The sequence below is a fragment of the Prionailurus bengalensis genome, chromosome B1, assembly GCF_016509475.1.
Source record: "Prionailurus bengalensis isolate Pbe53 chromosome B1, Fcat_Pben_1.1_paternal_pri, whole genome shotgun sequence".
In the NCBI taxonomy this organism is placed as follows: Eukaryota; Metazoa; Chordata; class Mammalia; order Carnivora; family Felidae; genus Prionailurus; species Prionailurus bengalensis.
The window spans coordinates 61,267,116-61,293,201 of NC_057344.1; positions in this window are offsets into that span (position 1 = coordinate 61,267,116).

The following is a 26,086-nucleotide window of genomic DNA, read 5'->3' on the forward strand; positions in this document are numbered from 1 at the left end:
ATAATTCACATAGGCTTTCTTTACTCTTTTTAATTCTTATTTGTTTTCCCTTCTCTGATAGTGTGGTGTTACGAGATCTGTCTTCAAGCTCACACATTCTGTCTTCTGTTTGATTGTTGAAGCTCTCTATTGCAGTTTTTATTTCATCCATCTATTCTTCAGCTCCAGAATACTTGTTTGGTTCTTTTGGAGGTTTCCATTTCTTTGTTGAACTTATTTTTTCAAGCATTGGTTTCCTGAGTTCATTGTTGTCTTTCTGTGTTCTCTTGTATCTTACTGACATTTCTTTTTAAAAAAAAAAAAGTTTATTTCCTTTGAGAGAGAGAAAGAGTGCATGCAAGTGGGGAAAAGGCAGAGAGAGAGAGAGAGAGAGAGAGAGAGAGAGAGAGAGAATCCCAAGCAGGCTCCATGCTGTCAGCATAGAACCCAATGAGGGGCTCTATCTGATGAACCATGAGATCATGACTTGAGCAGAAACCAAGAGTCAGACACAATCAACTGAGACACCCAGGTGTCCTTAGTGACATTTCTTAAAGTAATTATGTTGAATACTTTCTTTCAGGTAATTTTCAGATATCCATTTCTTTGGGGTCAGATACTGGAAAGTTATTGTGTTCTTTTGGTGATGTTAAGTTCCCTTGCTTTCTCATATGTCAAATGGCTTTGCACTGACATCTGTGCATTTGAGGGAACAGTTACATCTTTTAGACTTATCTGACTGGCTTTGGTGCAGAAAGGTTTTCACCAGGTTGCGGCTGTGAGGGGCATTGGTCTCTTGCTCCTGGGGTAACACGTTGGCATAATCTTCATGTGTCTCTGTCAGCTGAGGTAAATAATGGATAAGACTTCTAGGTGGGGAAGTGTCTTCTAAGGGCAAGATTATGGAGGTCCCATGTGTAGCAGCGGTGGCTAGTTTTCTTGGGCTTCATGGAGATGAAGACTGCTGTAGTCCTCATTTTCCTTTTTTTCCCCTATGGGGGGAAGTTCTGGCCAAATGGATCTTTTTTGTCACCAGCGTTGGCGTGCTAGCACTCAGAGTAGTAGTGGAGCTGGGATCCTGGGATCAGATGCACATGGAATTACCACAGCTCCTAGGGTCTAGGTGCACTTACTGTGGTATGGCACCAGTGTCTGAAGTGCAAACATGTGCAGATTTCCCATGGAACTGGGATCTCGTTCTTCAGTGTTCACAGAAATGATTCATGCACTGGGTAAGGGATAGGAAAGCAGTAAGCAATAAGCAGTAAGCATCCAAGGGTCTTAGGAAAGACCCTAAGATGACAGGGTCTTTCACTGCTGGAGCAGTGGCTTGACCCTAGGAGGCAAGGTAGAGCAGCAGCACACTCTGGGGATCATGGCCTCAAGCCCCAACTCTAAGAGACTACTCATAGACCAGCAGCAGCTTGCCCAGTGATGGCAGGTCACAGCCTCAACTACGAATCCTGGAGTGAGGCACAGCGCCGCGACAGCCAAGTCTCAGTGATGACGGGTCAAAGCCAAGACTTTGGACTTGGGGTTGAGATGCATAGCAGCAACAGCAGCACTGCAGTTATGAGGGATCAAAGCCCCAATGTAAGATGGTGGGGGGCAGAGGGCAAAACATGGCAGCTCAGTCTTGGTAAAGAAAGTTCAGAACAAAGACTTGGGACCTAAGGGTGGGGTTCAGAGCAGCAACAGCTCTGGTGCCTCAGAGGATAAGGCACTGTGGTGGTGGCAACCTAGTTGCAGATAGCAGGGCACAGCAGTGACTAAGGAACGTGGGCACAGGTCTCACTGCCGTGACATCTCCAGCCTCAGGAGGAAACATAGTAACAGAGACTCCGGGCAGCTCTGTCAGTTGTGTTCAGCACTGGTGAAGATGTGGAGGTCCTCAGTAACAGAAGCTACAGATATTCATGGCAGTGAAGCTTGCTAGGATTCTCGTGCTCTCCTTTTCCCAATTGGATGAAATCCCTCCAAAAGTATATTTCTTGGCACCATGGTGCTCTGGACTAGGGGATGGGATGGCATAGGTAATATGCTTCTTATGGTTTTTTTATGTGGCTATCATCAGTTTTTGAACTCCTCAAGATTTACGCCGCACCTGCATTGCAGTTCAGGGCTTTCCCGTGAACTATTTTCATTGCTTTATTATTTATTCATTTTTTCATTGCTCATGTATGGGAGATGATCATTGGAGCCTTCTTTCCCTCCATCTTACATCTTGCTGAAGGAACCTTAGCTTGCAGTTCACACACACATGCACATGCGCATGCACATGCACAGGCTAGGATTTTGATTGTGATTACATTGAATCCATAGATAAGTTGGAGAGCATTGATGTTTTACAACACTGGGTCTTATTATCCATACACATACAATTATATTTCTTAAGACATTCTTTAATTTCTTCAAATAAAGTGTAAAAATTTTAGTTTTGTATATGCCTTACATATGTTTTGTTAGATGTGTTTGTAAACATTTCTCTCATTCTCTTCTTTAGAAAACCTTTTTGGTAGTGGAAAAAAATACACCATAGTCCAATATTGTATAGTTTTTGATGTTTTTTATGTTTTATTTACTTAAAGTCGGGTTCAGTGAACTGTTACTGTAGGTCAGTCTTTAGTTCCCATGACTTATTTCTATAAACTCTTCTTCTTTTGTGGATGCTTTTAGTTCCTTGATATTTTTTTGTAGGATGACAAAAGGTTATGAACTCTACTATTCTCATTATACAGTTAGGTTACAGAGTTCTCTAAACCCCGTGCTGTTCAACAATTCCTTAGGTCAGCAGTTTCTGTCACAATTGTCATCTGCAGGAATGACAACAAAAAAGTAAACCACCTGTATGCATTGTGGCAAGGTCATGGTAACCTTTGTGTTTTCTTCTTTCAGCTATAGAACCTATTTACTTAGATAACAATGGCTAATAATAAGAATATATACTAGCAGATTTATTTTTAATTATTAAAAATAATAATACCAGGAAGTAAATAACCCATAATAATATATAAATAAATGATGATGAATGCTTTGAGAAAAGCAAAGAGTTCCCTAGATATGAAAGTTATCTGTGTAGTACATATTTTTCCTTGAGTAGTCCATCATAATAATAAAGGTATAAATATAAAGTAAGATTATATAGGAGAGTAGAAGAAGGAAAATCAATTGAATCTAAAATACAACCTGTCCCTGCCATCCATTTTGGACACAAGTCTTAATGGACCCTCATGGTGATAAAGCAAGCACATTTGATTTTTTTCACTCCGTCAGGAAAACAGAGTTTTTGTTTTTTGTTTTAAATATAGAGGGTCCACTATAAAGAAAATAAATGTTCATGACATAATTAATCTGTAATTATCTCCTAACATGTTCACGAAGAATAACAGTGATAGAGTATAGCCGGAAGGGTATGAATATTTCACTTTTATAATAAAGATTGGTTTAAGCTGGCAACAAATATGATTATTTAAGTTTAGATAAGATCAAATGCTATGCAACAGAATTCACCTATTCATCCTTTGGTTTTATTTTGATTTTTCTCAAATATTTATCAAGTACATGCTCTGTATGAGAAGAAACAAAAAGGAAGGGGAAGAAAGGAAAAGAAAAGGATGTATGTTTCTTATCTATGAGTTCTCATGCAGAGGACATTAAACATTCTGATTTATGAATGGTGAGTTGATACTGAAAACACATATAATACTATCATTTTAAAATAAGCTATTGGTTTTTAACAGTGAATATATAATGAGGGTTTGATATGCAAATTTCAGAAGGTAAGAGTGAAAGGATCCACTTAATTGGCAAAAGAAAAAGATGGTATCTTTTCAATGTTATTGAGGATCTATTTCTGATACCCTGAAGCCAATGTTATCAATATTGGCTTTGTAAAATTTTTGGTAATCGTAGAAAATACAATGAGTGAGCAGTTACCTGAGGCAGGCACCTCTTTCACACAACTGTTGAGTTGCAGATGATCCAGAGTTGAGTAAAGCAGTTATGTTCCTACCTCCATGAAGGCTTCCTGAGTGTTCAAAACTCCCTTCCATAGAGATATATATTTGCCATATTTCTTGTCAAGTGTAATTGTGAAACTATGCTCTGGAAGAAAGTATACAGTTGTCTTTAAAGAGATAATAATATTCTAGAACACTGGGTAAACAGAAAACATTCCTGAGAATTATAAACAAAGAAGCAGCAACCTGTTTGCCCTCCACAGTAGCAACTTACTTCACCTTGCAGACTCAAAGGAAACAATAGTAGAAGTAAACTACTGGGACTTCATCAAGATAAAAAGTTTCTGCACACTGAAGGAAAGAATCAAGAAAACTAAAAGGCAACCTTCAGAATGAAAAAAATTATTTGTGAATGACATACCTGATAAAGGGCTAGTACCAAAACCTATAAAGAACTTATCAAACTCTCCACCCAAAAAACAAATAACCCAGTTAAGAAATATGTTTTCAGTTAAGAAAACATGAATAGGGGCGCCTGGGTGGCTCAGTTGGTTAAGCGTCTGACTTCGGCTCAGGTCACGATCTCACGGTCTGTGAGTTCGAGCCCCGCATCGGGCTCTGGGCTGACAGCTCAGAGCCTGGAGCCCGTTTCAGATTCTGTGTCTCCCTCTCTCTCTGCCCCTCCCTGCTCAATCTCTGTCTCTCTCTGTCTCAAAAATAAATAAAAACATTTAAAAAAAAAAGAAAACATGAATAGACATTTTTCCAAAGAAGACATGCAGATGGCTAACACGCACATGAAAATATGCTCTATATCACTCAATATCAGGAAAATACAAATCAAAACCATGATGAGCTATCACCTCTACACCTATCAGAATGGCTAAACATAACAACACAGGAAACAACATATGTTGGCAAGGATGTGGAAAAAGGAGAACTGTCTTATACTGTTGGTGGGAATGCAAACTGGTGCAGCCACTCTGGAAAACAGTATGGAGGTTCCCCAGAAAGTTAAAAATAGAACTACCCTATGACCCAGCAAATGCACTACCAGATATTGACTCAAAGGATACATAAACAGAAAATTGAAAGGTACATGCACCCCGATGTTTGTAGCAGCATTATGTACAATAGCCAAACTATATAAAAAGCCCAAATATCCATCAATTGATAAATGGATAAAGAAGAGGTAGCATATGTACACACACACACACACACACACACACAGGAATATTACTCAGCCATCAAAAAAAGAATGAAATCTTGCCATTTGCAACAATGTAGAGTATTATGCTAAGCGAAATAAGTCAGTCAAGGAAAGACAAATATTATAGATTTGACTCACATGTGGAATTTAAGAAACAAAACAGATGAACATACAGGAAGGGGAAAAAAGAAAGGGAAACAAACCATAAAAGACTTGTAATAATAGAGAAAAAAAAAAGGAGAATTGCTGGGGGGGCGGGTAGGGAGACAGGCTAAATGGGTGATGGGCATTAAGGAGGGCACTTGTGATGAGCATTGAGTGTTACAGGTATGTGATAAGTCACTAAATTCTACTCCTGAAACCAATAATATACTGTATGTTAATTAACTAGAATGTAAATAAAAAGTTGAGAAAAAAATGGTGACTTTTAAAAACTTTTTCCTAAGTTATATTTTTTTCTTTGAAATGAAGCAATAAAGGAGAGTTAGGATTATATTAGTTCTTTTTCCTCTTGCTTTACCCTACATATCTGTGCTTACTTGTAACATTATTTCATAAATTAATTCATGAAGTTGTTCTACAACATTTCATTGAACTCTCTGCTTACTTGATTTGGGTGACTTCCTTTTCTAAGTATTTCAGAATAATATTGGTAAAATTCAACAATTTCTGAATGATTTTCATTTAGTGGAAAATAATATTTCAACCATAGTTTCAGAAAGCAAAATCCAAGACTTACTAAGTAATGGCTCTGACATTTCTTTCCATTGATTATTTGTAATTACAGGGAAGAGTTTTTATTTCTTAATTTTTATGTACTTTTTATTATTATTATTATTTTAGAGAGAGAGAGAGAGCATGCAGGTAGGGAAGAGGGGCAGAGGGAGAGAGAAAGAATCTTAAGCAGGCTCCATGCTTAGCGTGAAGCCCAACAAGGACCTCGATTCCTCAACCCTGTGATCATGACCTGAGCCAAAATCAAAAGTCAGATGCTCAACCAACTGAGCCACCGAGGTGCCCCTTAATTTTTATTTTTGAGACCATGGGGGCACCTGGGTGCTTAGTTGGTTGAACTTCCGACTTCGGCTCAGGGCATGATCTCACAATTCATGCACTCAAGCCCCACATCGGGCTCTGTGCTGACAGCTGGGAGCCTGGAGCCTGCTTCAGATTCTGTGTCTTCCTCTCTCTCTGCCCATCTCTGGCTTACACTCTGTCTCTCCCTCTCAAAAATAAATAAACATTAATTTTAAAAAAAAAGAACATTATTTGAGTTATATAAATACATACATACATATACATTTATGAAATATAAATATATATATATATATTTATAAAAAGAGAACAGAAACTCAAAGAGAAAAAATTGGATCCAGCAGGAGGCTCTAGATAGTACATTTTCACTACAGAAATAAGACAGCTTCTGAAATATAAAATAAAAAAAACAGGATACATCAAGAATTCACCCTTACCCATGTGACATTTATTCTGCTCGATAAACATTTATTGGGACCAGCAAGAACACTGAACAATTGAAAATGAACTTAAACCTATAACAAAATATTCAGTGCCTTATACAACCCAAAATAAAATGATTTCTAACTTTAGCATTGGCACCAATCTACTTGCTTTTAATTTTTTTTTTAATTTTATGATCTAGTAAATAAATTCTAGCTGCTAATTGTGAGATACGTGTTGAGGAAAATTGCAGCAATCATTGCCTTGCTTTTTCTTAAATTAATATGTAAAGTACTTCGTTAAGCTACGGTTCTCAAGTGTTGAAATAAATGAGCTTGCTTTGAAAAAAAATATATCAACCTAATTACGCAGTCAAAGATTCTGGTAAATCTCTTTAAAATTTTCTTTGAGAACTATTTTTTTTTCATTTAAAAAATATTTTACAAAAAGAGAAGTGCCTATGGGGAAATTTATTTTTTAACATTTTAGCTTTTTTAGGCAAGTAAATAAACTGTATGAATTTATGTCAGTTTACAGTCCAGATTTTCTCTAGAATTTCATTTCTTTTTTAATACGGTAAAACGTGTAGGACATTTATTCATGTATTTGTTTTATCATACAATGACAACATGAGGAATCTATTTTCATAGAACCATTGTTTTCCTATTTATCTGTGGATAGTACACTATTTCCAATGGCTCAAATAGATTTGAATCAATTTGCTGATGCTTACTAATTGTTAACCATTGCTTTTTAATCCATATGACCTTTTCTATAACCAGGTTATTGGAGAAATAAAGTAATATTAAGCTAAAGTTGTAAGTTTCTGTCTCACATCTTTTATGAGAACATAAGGTACATGTGACAGAAAATCCAATTTTCCTTTGGACAAGATGGGTAAAATATAGACTTGATTCTAAGCATGTGCTTCAATCCTTGATGAAACATTAACCTCTAAGTCACCAGCACTCTAAAACCCATATAAATCATACTCGATACCCAAATATTATTTAATAAAAGATATATAATATGCCTTTTCATGTCAGTATTACCCTCCAAAGTACATTTTAATAACCGTTCTTTCATTTTTCTCTTTTCACGTTTGTAGGATATGAATGTTGCACACATAAAGAACTCAACAAATTATGTTAACATGACATTATAAATGTTTTCTGTGTTCTACTATTATGCTTAATAGTTGCATCTACCATTTCTCCCAAATTTATTGTGATTTCTATCAAGTTCAAGCTTTCATCCTGGATAGGGAATCATTTAGAAATAAATTTCATGAGAAAATTAGACACAATGTGCACTTTAAAGAAAATATTTCCATATAAAAAAGTTGACTAGATGATGCATGTGACAGAGTGACACAGCAAAAGTTTTGCTGCCTGTAGTGCAACAAATGGGACACTGACAGTCACCGCAATGAGCATTCGCTGGGTGGCAGTGACCTATGTCAATGCTTCACTTTATTCCATTCAATAAAAACGTGTTTGATTGAAGGATTCTTCTCAGGTAAACCGTAACAGTTACCTCACTAATGATCCCAATTTCAACCAGTGACCCAGAAATGAAACACTACATTTCACAAAACTCCTGGAGTGCGCTATAAACAAGACTTACAAAATGTCATGTCCTTGAAAACATGAAATCCAACACGCTGGTATGTGTCTTTCACTCAAAATTGAGTTCAGAAATAAAATGTTTCATGGGCCACAGAAGGAGGCTAGGTCTAAATTTGAAAAGAAACACAAATCTTTTCTCCTCTAGAAGTTAAACAGCAGAAAATCTGAAATGTGAAGTTATAGTCGTACAAGACTGACCACCCAATTCCTTTCATAACCTCAAGGTGCCATCTCAATATTATTTATAGCTCTGAGGAGACTACACATAGGTTTCATGAAATTTATAAGGCGTTGGCCTGGCAAGGCCTAGAGAATCCAGGTGTGTCCAGACAAAAAACATATTAAATCTATTTCAGCACTAATTGCCTGATTTTTTTAACCCAAATGATAAGTATGCCAACCCACTTCTTAAACCCTTTGCTTAATAATTTATATCTTGAAATGTTCTATGTTCTTTGATTCTCACAGCCAAAGTACAAGTTTAACTCTAACAAGTACTCAATTTAGGTGCAATATTAATATATACATGAAAATGCATTTGATATCAACCTGTGTAGACATTTTCTTGACTATTTATACACCAAACACTTTTAAATCATAATGCTGCACTTGCTTACCCAAGAAATCAGAGTGACATAAAAGAATTAATTCTGTAATTGTTGATTTGTCAATCACTTTGCATCAGTGATTGCCAAGTGACTGTGGCTAAAGTGTCCTCCAAAGCACTCTTCAACTTTTCACTCCTACCAACAATATATGTGAGTTCCAGTTACACTGTCTTCTCACCAGGATTTATTATAGCCAGATTCAAAAAATTTTGTAGACATTCTATATGGTGTGTGTAGATATTGTATGGGTTTTCAATTTGTATTTCCCTGATGAATAATGATGTTGAGCCTTTTTACATGTGCTGATTTGTCACGTGCACATCTTTGTTGACCGGTGTTTTCAAATATTTTGTCTATTTTCAGATGTTTATCATTATGACTATTATTCAGTTTTGATAATTTTTATGTATTTGAGAAATGTCTTTTATCATAGATGTGATTTGCAAATATTTTCTTGCATTCTGTGTTTTGTCTCCTTGTTCTCCTAACAATACCTCTTGAAGTCCACCTTATCATTGTTTTCTGTTATGGGTTGTGCTTTTGATATGTTATCTAAGCAGTATTTGCTTAAACTAAAGTCACAAACGTTTATAGTTTACTCCAGAAGTTTTATAATTTTTGGTTTAACATTTAGGCCTATAGTGCAATTTGATTTAAAGTTCATATATGGTGTGGTTCATACTGAAGTTCACTTTTTGCATATGGATATCCAGTTGGTACAGCACTATTTACTGAAAAAATTTCACTTTAAGCATTGAATTGCCTTTATATCTTTGCTGGCAAACATATGTTGTCTATTTCCAGATTCTCTATGTAGTTTCATTGATCTACATATCTATGCTTTTCCTTATACCAGGAGTCACCAAACTTTCTGTAAAGGACCATGTAGTAAATATTTTAGACTTTGAAGACATCATATCTTTCTTTTCTGCTTTTATTTAATTTTAGTAAATGTAATTTCAAACCTACATAACGTAGGGTCAGGTTCTACCATTTTGGACAGGGTAGGTCTAGAAAAGGGTAAAAGTCTTACTTTATATTAGTGTTTGATAACTCAAGGATGCATAATATAAGGATATTTTATATTAGTGTTTGATAACTCAAGGATGCACTACATTAGGCATTAACAGAAAGAAAAAGACACATTTAAATGCTAAGCTTAGTAGGTATAAAGATAGAATGATAGGGACACCTGGGTGGCTCAGCTTGTTAAGTTGCCCCAAACATCTGACTCTTGATTTCAGTTCACGTCATGATCTTACAGTTCATGGGTTCAAGCCCCACATGGGACTCCTCACTGGTGATGCAAAGTCTGCTTGGGATTTCCTCTCTCCCTCTCTCTCTTCCCTTCCCTCACTCACACTGTCTCTGTCTCTCTCAAAATAAATAAATAAACTTTAAAAAAGATAGAATGATAAAAATATTCATTTAATCTAAAAGAGGGGCCCTGGGTGGCTCAGTTGGTTAAGCATCTGACTCTTGGTTTCAGCTCAGGTCAACATCTCACAGCTTGTGAGTCCGAGCTCCACAGCAGGCTCTTCACTGACAGCTCAGAACCTGCTTGAGATTCTCTCTCTCTCTCTCTCTCTCTCTCTCTCTCTCTCCCTCTCCCTCACTCTCTGCCCCTCCCCTGCTTGCTCTCTCTCTCTCTATCAAAACAAATAAAGATGCAAAACAAATAATTAACGCAAAGAAAAAGTAAGAGAAATAAAATATTTAAATACAAATATATCAGAAATCACATTAAATATATGAAGTAAATGCAACAATAACAGGACAATAGCTGTCTGACTAGATTAGAAAAATGGATGACACAACTGAAATATAAAGAACTGAAAGGAAGAACATGAAAGAACCAGGAAATCGATGACTAGCTATATTATGAAAGCATTAAACCTAAACAAGGTTGGTTTAGTTATATAATTAGAAAATGCAAATGTTAACATGAAAAATATTACACGGATAGAGAGAATCGTTACATTGGTAATGGTTTCAATCTGCCAAGACACTGTAACAATTTTACTTTCATATACCTTAAAATATGAAACAATAAAAATTGACAAAACTAAAACAGATTATTTGACAATCTTGGGGTATCTAGGTGGCTCAGTTAGTTGAGTGCCTACTCTTGATTTCAGCTCAGGTTGTGATCCCGTGGTCATAGGATTGAGCCCAGTGTTGGGCTCTACAGTGAGCATGGAGGCACTTAAGAATCTTTCTTTCTTTCTCTTTCTCTCTCTTTCTCTCTCTCTCTCTATGCTTCTGCCCCTTTCCTCTGCTAGCACTCTCTCTACAAAAATTAAACAAAGAAAATAAAGAGAATTAAACAATCTTATTGCAAGAGTTTAACAGATATCTCTCAATAACAGACGATACAAGTAAACTAGTAAGATTATAAATATATAAAAAACATAAACTTTTCCTAAACAACATATGCATGGTATGTACAAAAAAAATTGCAGAAAAACATACTTTTCCAATGCACATATTTAAAAATATTTTTTAATTTAGTTTTGAGAGAGAGAGAGACAGATACAGAGGGCGAATGGGGGAGGAGCAGAGAGAGAGGGAGACACAGAATCCAAAGCAGGCTCCAGGCTCTGAGCTGTCAGCACAGAGCCCGACAAGAGGCCTGAACCCAAGAACAACCGGACCATGACCTGAGCCAAAGTCCGACCTTAACCAATTGAGCCACCCAGGAGCCCCACCACATGATATTTTTTTTAATTACCCTATGTTAGGGGGCATCTTGGTGATTCAGTCAGTTAAGTATTGGACTTCGGCTCAGGTCATGATCTCATGGTTGTTGGGTTAGGGCCCTGTGTCTGGCTGCGTGCTGACACCTTAGAGCCTGGAGCCTACTTCAGATCTGTGTTTCCGTCTCCCCCACTCATGCTCTCTCTCTCTCCCTCTGTCTCTCTAAAATAAGTGACCAAAAAAAATTAAATTCCCATATGTTAATATGTTAAGCATCTAAAATGTCAAAAATTTTAAAACATATAATATATGCTATCTGACAGCAATGGTTTTATAATAGAAATTAAAAATAAAAGGGTGTCTGGATGGCTGGGTTGGGTAGGCATCTGACTCGATTTTGGCTCAGGTCAGGATTTCATGGTTTATGGGACTGAGTCCTTCACTGGGCTGTGCACTGACAGTGTGGAGTTTGCTTGGGATTCTTCTCTTCCTTTCTTTCTGCCCCTCCCCTGTACCCTTTCTCTCAAAATAAATAAGCAAATATTTAAAAGTTTAAGGTATTAAAAATAAAAATACTAAAGTAATTCTCAGGTTAATAAATATGGAAATTAATTCTTAATAATCAACAGGTCAAAAACTCACAATGAGTTAGAAAACATTTGAACTAAATGATTACATACACATGTGTAATAATAAAAACACATAAATATAACATTATTATATACCATATATAGTCATTTTAGAATGCAGCTAAATCATAACTAGAAAGAATTCTGCAGCTTTAAATTCACTGTACATATTAAAAGAGTAAGACAGCAAATCTATTTTGAAAACATTCTTCACAAGAAGTTATTTTAAAAGTCAAATGGAAGTCAAAGAAAGAAGCAAAAATGAAAATAACAAAAGTGGTAGTAAACTTTTATGGAATATGTGTGTATGTATATGCATGTGTATATATTATGAACACTGTTATGCCATTTAATTTCATGATTTAGGTGAAATAATCAAAATTTTAGAAAAATATAACTTTTGGAAACAAGAGGAAATAGAAAATATGAATAGCATATACTTATTAAAGGAAATTTATCTGTAATAAAAAAACTGTCTTAAAAAATAATTCCATGACCTGCTGTCTTAAGCCATGAATTCTAGCTAAGAATTAAGAAGAAATAATGCACATTTCATTCAAACTTTTCCAGAGACTAGCAGAAAAAGTGAAGACTTTCCCAGCTTTTTTTCTTTTACATCATAAACTTGATATCAAAACTTAAGAAGGATATTAACAGACCAGACTAGAAAATTATAGCTTTTGTCATAAACATAGAAGCAAAAATTTTCAAATTAAAATATTAGCAAATCAAATCTAATGAAATAAAAAAGGATAATAGTTCACAACTAAATTAGATTTAATCCAGAAATGCCGTTAGGGTTGCCTCGGTGGCTCCATCAGTTGAGCGTTTGACTTTGGCTCAGGTCACGATCCCAGGGTCATGGGATCCCCAGGTCAGGCTCTGTACTGAGCATGGAGCCTGCTTAAGATTCTCTATTTGCTCTGCTTCTCTCCCCTGCTCACACACACACCCTCTCTCTCTAAAACAAAACAAAACAAAAAATGAAATAAAATAAAAAATAAAATAAAATAAAATAAAATAAAATAAAATAAAATAAAATAAATGCAAAGTTGACTTTAACATTTAAAAAAATCAGCTAAGGTAACTCAAGTGAATAAAATAGAAAAATCACATAATCAGCATTATAAATGCAGCCATGCCTCAAAATCAACTGATAAAATCACATATAGGTGAAGCTCTTTTAATCTCTAATTGATATTGACAAAATATTTGCAGTAGATCATACTGAATGGTGATGTTTCAAAAGTATTATCTGAATAGATTAAAGACCTAAATGTGCGACAGGCTACCACTAAAATCCTAGAGGAAGAGCACCAGAGTGGCTCAGTTGGTTAAGCATCCAACTTTTGGTTTCAATTCAGGTCATGATCTCACAGGTTTGTGAGTGCAGGCCCCACATGGGTCCCTGTGCTGGCAGTGAGGAGCCTCCATTGAATTCTTTCTCTCTCCCTCTTTCTGCCTCTCTCTCTCTCTTTCAAAATAAATAAGTAAATATATATATACATATATATATATATGTATATATATATAATTTAAAAATAAAGTAAACAGATAAAATAAAATAAATAAAATAAAATCCTAGAGGAGAACCCTGTAGTAACCTCTCTGACATTTGCTGTAGCAACTTCTTACTAGATATGTCTCCTGAGGCAAGGGAAACAAAAGCAAAAGTAAACTACTGGGACTTCATTAAAAGGAAAAGTGTCTGCACAGTGAAGGAAACAATCAACAAAATTAAAAGGCAACCTTCAGAATGGGAGATGACATTTGCAAATGATGTATCGGATAAAGGGTTAGTATCCAAACTCTATAAGGAACTTATTAAATTCAACACCCCCCTAAATAACGCAATTTAAAAATAGGCAGAAGACATGAATGGACACTTTTCCAAAGGAAACATACAGATGGCCAGTAGACACATGAAAGGATGCTCAACATCACTCATCATTAGAGAAATACAAATCGAAATTACAACAAGATATCACCTCACACCAGTCAGTATGGCTGAAGTTAAAAACACAGGAAACAGGTGTTGGTGAGGATGTGGAGAAAGGGGAACCCTCTTATACTGTTGGTGGGAATGCAAACTGGTGCAACCATTCTGGAAAACAATATGGAGTTTCCTCAAAAAGTTAAAAAAAAAACTACCCTAATGTCTAGTAATTTCAAGAGTAGGCATTTACCCAAAGAATACTGCTTCAAAGAGATACATGCATCTTAATGTTTGTAGCAGCATTATCAATAATAGTCAGATTATGGAAAGAGTCCAAATGTCTTTCAACTGATTAATCAATAAAGAAAATATATAATTTTATATATAAAAGTGTGTATATAGTATATATGTTATATGTATATTATATATTGTTCATATATTATATATACTATGACATATATTGTATATATTATATATAGTGTATATATTATATATAATTAAATAATGTATATGTACTATATATTGTATTTATTATTGTATATATTATATATTACACACATACAAAATGAAATATTACTCATCCATAGAAAAGAATGAAATATTGCCTTTTGCAGTGCCTACGTTTTTTCTAGTCAGGGTACTTCAGAGAAACAGAACCAATAAGATATGTATGTATAGAGAAAGAATTGTTTTCTAGAATCAGCTCATGCGATTATGAAGACTGGCAAGCCCAACAACTGCAGAGTGAGCTGGTCTAAAGTCTGCAGGGTGGGCTGGCAGGCTGGAGACTCAGAAAAGAGCTGATGTAGTTCAAAACTGATGGCTGTCGGCTGGCATAATTCTGTCTCACCCAGGGGAGATCAATTTTTTGTTTTGGTCAGGCCTTCAACTAATTAGATGAGGCCCACCTACATATGGAAAGCAATCTGATTAATTCAAAATGTAAAAATTTAAATGTTAATGTCCCAGAAAACATCTTCACAGAAACATCCAGAATGTTGAGTCAAATATCTGGGCACCATAGCCCAGCAAAATTAACATATAAAATTAACTATTATACTCCTTTCCTGAAGCATATTCATATAAAATTCTTCAGTGATTAAAGAAATTGAAATTTTTCAAGAATATAAATGTATATTATATGCAAATCAGAAAGTGACATGCAAAGGGCTAAAAGCCGTTGCTTTTATTCTTTAAATCTCTCTTTGTTGTCAAAATCCCAAAGGGAACCAGTTCCTGTCAGGGAACTTGCTTGCACCGTGCAAACACCCAACTCTGTGCTACTGTGGATCCATCCCTCTGGTGGGTCTGACTCCCTCCCAGTGCCACAGGGACCCTCCCGAAGAGGATCCACAAAGGAAAAGTGAGCTGAGCCTGCCCCTCCCACCGCTGTGCACCTTGCCGATCCACCCCAGTTAATACACCAGATCCCCAGCACCACAAGCCTGGCAGTGTGCAAGTAGCCCAGACAGGCCATGCCACCCCACAGTGAATCCCGCCCCTAGGAGAGGGGAAGAGAAGGCACACACTGGTCTGACTGTGGCCTCAGCAGTGGGCTGGGGGCAGACATCAGGTCTGACTGTGGCCCCGGCCACCAACACAAGTTATTCAAGACAGCAAAGTAGAAGTGCCCTGCAGTTCTCCACCACTCCAGGGACTATCCAAAATGATGAAATGGAAGAATTCCCCTAAAAAGAACCTCCAGGAAATAACGACAGCTAACGAACTGATCAAAAACGATTTAAACAATATAACAGAAAGTGAATTTAGTATAATAGTCATAAAATTAATCGCTGGGCTTGAAGACAGTATAAAGGACAGCAGAGAATCTATTGCTACAGAGATAAAAGGACTAAGGAACAGCCAGGAGGAGCTAAAAAATGCTATTAATGGGCTGCAAAATAAAATGCAGATGACCACAGCTTGGATTGAAGAGGCAGAGGAGAGAATAGGTGAACTAGAAGATAAAATTATGGAAAAAGAAGAAGCTGAGAAAAAGAGAGATAAAAAAATCCAGGAGTATGAGGGGAAAATTAGAGAACTAAGTGATGCACTAAAGAGAAATAATCTACACATAATTGGTATTCCAGAGGAGGAAAAGAGAGGGAAAGGTGCGGAAGGTGTACTTGAAGAAATAATAGCTGAGAACTTCCCTGATCTGGGGAAGGAAAAAGGCATTGAAATCCAAGAGGCACAGAGAACTCCCTTCAGACATAACTTGAATCGATCTTCTGCACGACATATCATAGTGAAACTGGCAAAATACAAGGATAAAGAGAAAATTCTGAAAGCAGCAAGGGGTAAACGTGCCCTCACATATAAAGGGAGACCTGTAAGACTCATGACCGATCTCTCTACTGAAACTTGGCAGGCCAGAAAGGAATGGCAGGAAATCTTCAATGTGATGAACAGAAAAAATATGCAGCTGAGAATCCTCTATCCAGCAAATCTGTCATTTAGAATAAAAGGAAATATAAAGGTCTTCCCAAAAAAACAAAAACTGAAGGAATTCATAACCACTAAACCAGCCCTACAAGATATCCTAAGGGAGATCCTGTGAGACAAAGTACCAGAGACATCGCTACAAGCATGAAACCTACAGACATCACAATGACTCTAAACCCATATCTTTCTATAATAACACTGAATGTAAATGGACTAAATGCACCAACCAAAAGACATAGGGTATCAGAATGGATAAAAAAACAAGACCCATCTATTTGCTGTCTACAAGAGACTCATTTTAGACCTGAGGACACTTTCAGATTGAAAGTGAGGGGATGGAGAACTATTTATCATGCTACTGGAAGTCAAAAGAAAGCTGGACTAGCCATACTTATATCAGACGAACTAGACTTTAAATTAAAGGCTGTAAGAAGAGACAAAGAAAGGCATTACATAATAATTACAGGGTCTATCCATCAAGAAGAACTGACAATGATAAATGTCTATGTGCCAAATACGGGAGCCCCAAATGTATAAAACAATTATTCATAAACATAAGCAACTTATTGACAAGAATGTGGTAATTGCAGGTGACTTTAACACCCCACTTACAGAAATGGATAGATCATCTAGACACATGGGCAATAAAGAAACAAGAGCCCTGAATGATACATTAGATCAGATGGACTTGACAGATATATTTACAATTCTGCATCCCAAAGCAACAGAATATACTTTCTTCTCGAGTGCACATGGAACATTCTCCAAGATAGATCACATACTAGGTCACAAAACAGCCCTTCATAAGTATACAAGAATTGAGATCATACCATGCATACTTTCGGACCACAATGCTATGAGGCTTGAAATCAACCACAGGAAAAAGTCTGGAGGAAAACCTCCAAAAGCATGGAGGTTAAAGAACACCCTATTAAAGAATGAATGGGTCAACCAGGCAATTAGAGAAGAAATTAAAAAATATATGGAAACAAACGAAAATGAAAATATAACAATCCAAACACGTTGGGATGCAGCGAAGGCAGTCCTAAGAGGAAAATACATTGCAATCCAGGCCTATCTCAAGAAACAAGAAAAATCCCAAATACAAAATCTAACAGCACACCTAAAGGAAATAGAAGCAGAACAGCAAAGACAGCCTAAATCCAGCAGAAGAAGAGAAATAATAAAGATCAGAGCAGAAATAAACAATATAGAATTTAAAAAAACTGTAGAGCAGATCAACGAAACCAAGAGTTGGTTTTTTGAAAAAATAAACAAAATTGATAAACCTCTAGCCATGCTTCTCAAAAAGAAAAGGGAGATGACCCAAATAGATAAAATCATGAATGAAAATGGAATTATTACAACCAATCCCTCAGAGATACAAGCAATTATCAGGGAATACAATGAAAAATTATATGCCAACAAACTGGACAACCTGGAAGAAATGGACAAATTCCTAAACACCCACACTCTTCCAAAACTCAATCAGGAGGAAATAGAAAGCTTGAACAGACCCATAACCAGCAGAGAAATTGAATCAGTTATCAAAAATCTCCCAACAAATAAGAGTCCAGCACCAGATGGCTTCCCTGGGGAATTCTACCAGACATTTAAAGCAGAGATAATACCTATCCTTCTCAAGCTATTCCAAAAAATAGAAAGGGAAGGAAAACTTGCAGACTCATTCTATGAAGCCAGTATTACTTTGATTCCTAAACCAGACAGAGACCCAGTAAAAAAAGAGAACTACAGGCCAATATCCCTGATGAATATGGATACAAAAATTCTCAATAAGATACTAGCAAATCGAATTCAATGGCATATAAAAAGAATTATTCACCATGATCAAGTGGGATTCATTCCTGGGATGCAGGGATGGTTCAACATTTGCAAATCAATCAACGGGATACATCACATTAATAAAAGAAAAGATAAGAACCATATGATCCTGTCAATCGATGCAGAAAAAGCATTTCACAAAATTCAGCACCCTTTCTTAATAAAAACCCTCGAGAAAGTCAGGATAGAAGGAACATACTTAAAGATCATAAAAGTCATTTATGAAAAGCCCACAGCTAATATCATCCTCAATGGGGATTTCCCCCTGAGATCAGGAACACGACAGGGATGTGCACTCTCACCGCTGTTGTTTAACATAGTGTTGGAAGTACTAGCATCAGCAATCAGACAACAAAAAGAAATCAAAGACATCAAAATTGGCAAAGATGAAGTTAAGCTTTCACTTTTTGCAGATGACATGATATTATACATGGAAAATCCGATAGACTCCACCAAAAGTCTGCTAGAACTGATACATGAATTTAGCAAAGTTGCAGGATACAAAATCAATGTTCAGAAATCAGTTGCATTCTTATACATTAATAATGAAGCAACAGAAAGACAAATAAAGAAACTGAGCCCATTCACTATTGTACCAAGAAGCATAAAATACCTAGGAATAAATCTAACCAAAGATGTAAAAGATCTGTATGATGAAAACTATACAAAGCTTATGAAGGAAATTGAAGAAGATATAAAGAAATGGAAAAACATTCCGTGCTCATGGGTTGGAAGAATAAATATTGTCAAAATGTCAAGACTACCCAAAGCTATCTACACATTCAATGCAATCCCAATCAAAATTGCACCAGCATTCTTCTCGAAGCTAGAACAAGCAATCCTTAAATTCATATGGAACCACAAAAGGCCCTGAATAGCCAAAGTAATTTTGAAGAAGACCAAAGAAGGAGGCATCACAATCCAAGACTTCAGCCTCTACTACAAAGCTGTCATCATCAAGACAGCATGGTATTGGCACAAAAACAGACACATAGACCAATGGAATAGAATAGAAACCCCAGAACTAGACCCACAAAAGTATGACCAACTAATCTTTGACAAAGCAGGAAAGAATATCCAATGGGAAAAAGACAGTCTCTTTAACAAATGGTGCTGGGAGAACTGGAACATGCAGAAGAATGAAACTAGACCACTTCCTTACACCATTCACAAAAATAAACTCAAAATGGATAAAGGACCTGAATGTGAGACAGGAAACCATCAAAACCCTAGAGGAGAAAGCAGGAAAAAACCTCTCTGACCTCAGCCGCAGCAATTTCTTACTTGACACATCCCCAAAGGCAAGGGAATGAAAAGCAAAAAATGAACTATTGGGACCTCATGAAGATAAAAAGCTTCTGCACTGCAAAGGAAACAACCAACAAAACTAAAAGGCAACCAACGGAATGGGAAAAGATATTTGCAAATGACATATCGGACAAAGGGCTAGTATCCAAAATCTATAAAGAGCTCACCAAACTCCACACCCAAAAAACAAATAATCCAGTGAAGAAATGGGTAGAAAACATGAATAGACACTTCTCTAAAGAAGACATCTAGATGGCCAACAGGCACATGAAAAGATGCTCAACGTCGCTCCTCATCAGGGAAATACAATTGAAAACCACACTCAGATATCACCTCACGCCAGTCAGAGTGGCCAAAATGAAGAAATCAGGAGACTATAGATGCTGACAATGATGTGGAGAAACGGGAACCCTCTTGCACTGTTGGTGGGAATGCAATCTGGTACAGCCACTCTAGAAAACAGTGAGGAGGTTCCTCAGAAAATTAAAAATAGACCTACCCTATGACCCAGCAATAGCACTGCTAGGAATTTACCCGAGGGATACAGGAGTACTGATGCATAGGGGCACTTGCACCCCAACGTTTATAGCAGCACTCTCAACAATAGCCAAATTATGGAAAGAGACTAAATGTCCATCAACTGATGAATGGATAAAAAAATTGTCGTTTATATACACAATGGAGTACTATATGGCAATGCGAAAAAATGAAATATGGCCCTTTGTAGCAATGTGGATGGAACTGGAGGGTGTTATGCTAAGTGAAATAAGCCGTACAGAGAAAGACAGATACCATATGTTTTCACTCTTATGTGGATCCTGAGAAACTTAACAGAAACCCAAGGCGGAGGGGAAGGAAAAAAAAAGAGGTTAGAGTGGAAGAGAGCCAAAGCATAAGAGACTCTTAAAAACTGAGAACTGAAGGTTGATGGGGGTGGGAGGGGGGGAGGGTGGGTGATGGGTATTGAAGAGGGCATCTTTTGGGATGAGCACTGGGTGTTGTATGGAAACCAGTTTGCCAATAAATTTCATATATTAAAAAAAAAATCTCCTTTTGCCACCTAACTTTTTCTTTCCTATTTCTCATAAGGGATTTATAGAGACCAATGAAACCAGTATATAGGCAAAGGTAACAGAGAACAGTTTAGTGAACGGAGTATAATCTGAGGAGTACATTTAAAGTCCATGCTACGAGATTTAATTTTGGATAGGGAAAGTTTTGTTAATAGTCAGGAAAACTTATGTTTATCCCACTGTAGTGTAATTGCATAATGGTTTGAAAACTATATATCTTAGAATGCTAAAGTTATATAATCCAAATTCTTGCCTACAAAGCATTCAGTTTTTATTTAGCAGTCACTATGCTGTCTAAGCGTAACATAAAAGGCTTCTTTTAAAAATTCCGTTAGCAAAATGGTTAAGCTTAATAGCAGTTTTCCTGTAAGTTAATTAGAATTCTAAGGATTTACCTTTTGGTTTAGTTTAATATGTCTGTCAGATGGAGTCTTAAATTATATAGTAATCTGTGAAGGTTAAATTCCTTTGTAATGGCATTGTTTCAAGATTTATTATGCTGATTAATCCAAATCTCTAAATGGCTTCTTTATTGTTTATCTGTAAAGCTTGATTCAATTGAGAGAACACTCTGGGTCAATTGTTCTCATCAGTTAGGTAGTGACTTTCCCTCCGTCACTCTCCCCCTCCTAGGCCCCCATTGGAACTTGGCTGTGTTAGTGTGTATTTTTTAATATCATTGTATCTGACATATTTATGAAATCTGAGTTGTATGCTCAGAGTTTGAATGAATGAAGTTGATGCGTACCACAGTTAGGAATGTGTTAATGATCTTTTATGCATCCTGTCTTAAGAAATACAAAGAGGGGCACCTGGGTGGCGCAGTCGGTTGAGCGTCCGACTTCAGCCAGGTCACGATCTCGCGGTCCGGGAGTTCGAGCCCCGCATCAGGCTCTGGGCTGATGGCTCAGAGCCTGGAGCCTGTTTCCGATTCTGTGTCTCCCTCTCTCTCTGCCCCTCCCCCGTTCATGCTCTGTCTCTCTCTGTCCCAAAAATAGATAAACGTTGAAAAAAAAATTAAAAAAAAAAAAAGAAATACAAAGATATGACTTATTCCTTAGAGATTTGCAAGTACCTTTTTATAATTTCAATTTCCATGAATTGAGTGGCTTTGTTTTATTTTATTTAGAAAAGTAAGAATATAAACAATAGTCAATTAACACATCCTAAAATTCTCTCTACACTTTAGAAGGTACTCACAGTTACCTCCTGCTCTATGATTTCCAGGGTTCTTTGCACACTTCTGCAAACCTTTATCAACCATGACCACTAAAAACACACCATACAAGCAAAGTATTCTATTTGTTCACATGTAATGAGACACCCATTCTTTTTTCATCTGTCTTTTTCCCTTGGCCCTTTTATATACTTTCCTTTACTCAAGGTAAAACTGGTTCATAGATTCAGCCCTACCAGGGAAAGAAAGAAGAAAATAAGTTAAAATAGGTTATAAATCAAGTTAAATAAGTGAAACTCATATTTAGAATTTGAATCTGTAAAGTAAAGTTGCATAAAAACAAAGGAATAATGTATTCCTGACTGACAGGCATCTTTAGAGAAATCTAGAGTAGTATTTTTCGAAATGTGGACTGTAACCTCTATGTGACCATCCCTGGGTATCTTACTAAAATATAAATTTCTGAACGCCATCCCAAATATATGAACCTGGAGTTGGCAAATCAGGATGGTGTAGGAGGAAAGTGATAAAGCCTAGGAGTCTATATATTCATTCATCATTTTTCTTTACACATAACTAAAAAAGTCACTGTCCTAAAAGTTTTGACAAATGGGTAGATTTTTATTAAGAGAAATAGTAATATCTGTAAAGAAAGCCTCTTCCAATCACATTCAACTTCAATGAGTTTTCAAAGTAAAAATTATGAGAAGTGACATACAAAAACTGGCTAAGAAAACTTCTTTAGGTCAGTTAAATCTAAAATTCCAGGTCTAGAGAGTTTCCCATCGTGGCACTATTTCCACCTGATAATTCTTCATTGTTTGGGGTCATTGTGGTCTAGATTTAACAACATCTCTGGCCTCTGCCTATTAGATGCCAGTAGCACCCTGACCCCATTTGTGGCACCATAATATTCCTAGACACTGCCAAATGTCTCCTATAGGTAAAATTGCACCCACCCACAGTTGACAAACTAGTCCAGGGAAATGTTTATGGGAAACAGATTTCTTGTTCTTGTGTATTCACTCACAAGTGCTTTATAATTTGATGACAGCGAAATCTAGATAGTTTGAAGAATACTTACCATTGATTTTGTTCATATTTCTAGCTTTCACTACAGTTAGGCTACAAAAGTTGGTCCACTTCTGACAAATTGACTTTTACTAAAAAGACTCATATTCTTTCCTGCTTCCCTGTTTTATTGATCAACTTTTCATTTTACCCAAGCTATATTCTTGTCCTTCACTATTATATTTTAATAATAAATTGAGAGAGAACCTTTTTTTTCATGGATAGAAGTGTATGTCAGTTTGTAGAGAGTCAAAAGTTATTTCAGAGCAAACTATTTTTTACTATATATGAATGCTCTTTGTCCTTCTTCTTAAAAAGCATGACACCGTGTAACTTTCATTAGCTATATCGCTCATAAATTATTCACTGAGTATAAACACCGGTAGGCACAGTCTAGTAATTTTGCATAAAATCCCTAGTCTTCCATTAACTCAATTTCTTAATTTCTCATTACTGAGGAATTCAGTTTAATGCTACATTGGATGTTCTCCAGTGTTTCAGATCTGCGTGATCAAAAGTTCCCAAGGTCATGCCATTCTCAGTCCCAATGTGAGCTTTGCTGTTCTTGTGATCTACAGAAACAACACCCCATTGACATCACTGGAAGTCACACTGAGGACTATGAGGAACATATGGCCTTTCTATTGCGTCCTTAGGGTCATAATGAAGAACAAGCCCTGAACACATCAAAATTATGCCACGCTGTCAGGAAAATTCTAATCAGTGTAAGCTCAACAGCTTTATTCTCTAGAAACAGTGTTCTGTTTGTAGAGAGCTTCCGATATGGTCATAAAAGTGGAAAAAAGCAGTAGTATATGCATTCCATTAGCTGGAAGGTCTCGTGCTTTCCTTAAAACTACTTTCAAATCTATCCCCATGAAGCATGTTATTCTATTTCCAGTAAAATAAATTTAAATTTAAAATTAGTGTCATGAAAAAATAAAAAAATATATAATAAAAATAAAACTAGTGTCATGTGCAAAAAAAAATTGAGTGTATTTTAAGAATGGTAAGATTTTTTTTTTTTTAATTAAAAAGTGTCCCCACTGGCAGTATATCTTGCTGTTTGTATAAGGTTTCAGAAATCACAAGAGGGCACTCTTTTACTAAATACCTCAGGAGAAAGGGCAATGATTTGAGTGACTTTTTAAAATAGTTTTTAATGATATAGTAGTCCTACTCATACACATCTAATACTATTTTTCAATGTTAAATTTAGATTATTTTAAACATGTGACCTTACCCATAAAAAGTCCTTTTTTTTACAAAGGGGATTAAGAGTACACTTAGCATGATGAGCACCGAGTAATGCATAGAATTGTTGAATCACTATATTATACACCTGAAAGTAATATAAAACTGTATGTTAAATATACTGGAATTCAAATGTAAAAAAGTACTTTTTTGCATCAAAAGGTTAGCAAATTAAATTTTGAAATTGTAATACAACAAAAACTTCTCTTGAATTTTTTTTTTCAACGTTTATTTATTTTTGGGACAGAGAGAGACAGAGCATGAACGGGGGAGGGGCAGAGAGAGAGGGAGACACAGAATTGGAAACAGGCTCCAGGCTCTGAGCCATCAGCCCAGAGCCTGACGCGGGGCTCGAACTCACGGACCGCGAGATCGTGACCTGGCTGAAGTCGGACGCTTAACCGACTGCGCCACCCAGGCGCCCCATCTCTTGAAAATGAATTAATATTTTGACTGAGAACAAAAGATTTTGTTGTTGTTTTTTTTTAATTTTTTAAAAGTTTACTTATTTTCGAGAGAAAAAGAAAGAGACAGAGTGTGAGCGGGGGAGAGGCAGAGAGAGAGGGAGAAACAGAATCCAAAGCAGATTCCAGCCTCTGAGCTGTCAGCAGCGTCCTAAGCAGAGCTCAAACCCAAAAACCATGAGATCATGACCTGAGCAGAAGTCAGACGCTTAACTGACTGAGTCACCTACGCACCTCAGAACCTAAGTTTTCAAATATTTACTCAAATTTGTTTTCTTAGGCACCGAATATTTTTTTTGAAAAATCATTTTTTCTGTTGATACTAAAAAGAATATTGATGAAGCTACCATTTGTAAATATTATTTTTGTTGACTAAAATACATTTAATCTTTCCCTGAATTATATATTTGAGGTACTTTAGCAGAGATCAGTAATATATCTTGCATTAAAATGAAATTTTATTAATCTCCCTAGACTATAATAATGCTATTTTGAGTGATTCAGGGATGATGATATTTGAAAATAAACACAGGTACATTATTTGCCCTTATGACCATAATTGGAACTGGAAATATTAGAGGGTAGGAATGAGAATAAACTAAGTAGGCCACATAAGTACAAAACCAGCATTACACTAAGTAGGAATATAATCTATTACTCTGATTAACAGAAGTAAAAATAAAAAGTAGAAAAAAATTTCAAAAACTGTAGCAATTATAACTTAATTACTTTCTAAGTGAAGAGGATAAGGGTAGTCCAAGATTTATTTAGACTTAAAGTGTTTCAAATAAAAGATTCTAATTAAAGGTAATCCAATAGATAAGAAAAATTATAGATCATAAATATAATCACTTTTTTTTCAAAGAAAATACCGATAATACCTAGAGAAGAGCCTAGAGTAGTTAAAATTTGCTAAAATTAGCAAAAAGCACCCTAACTTCACAATTGGAAACCTTAGCTACATTTTTGGCTGTGTCCTTTTATTAGTTGTGCAGCTGTGGGCAGATCAGTTAACCCCTGGGGTTCTCCATTATTCTGTTGCAACATAAAAAAATAGATTAACTTTTGAGATCCTTCTGTCTCAAGTATCTATGATTTCATTAGTTATCTTTGATCATATTTTTATCTAATATAATAAGCATTCAGTTGCAATTTGTTCAAATAATTAAGGATCAAAAAGTTGATAAATGAAGCAAAGTACTTAGGCTCAAATATCGGGTTACATGGTGACACATATTCTAAGATTTCAACGACTCTATGTCAAAATTTAATGCAATTTATTTTTATAATAGTTTATATTACAATATATTTAAAATATTTGCAGGATCTAGGCAAGCTTATACCAACA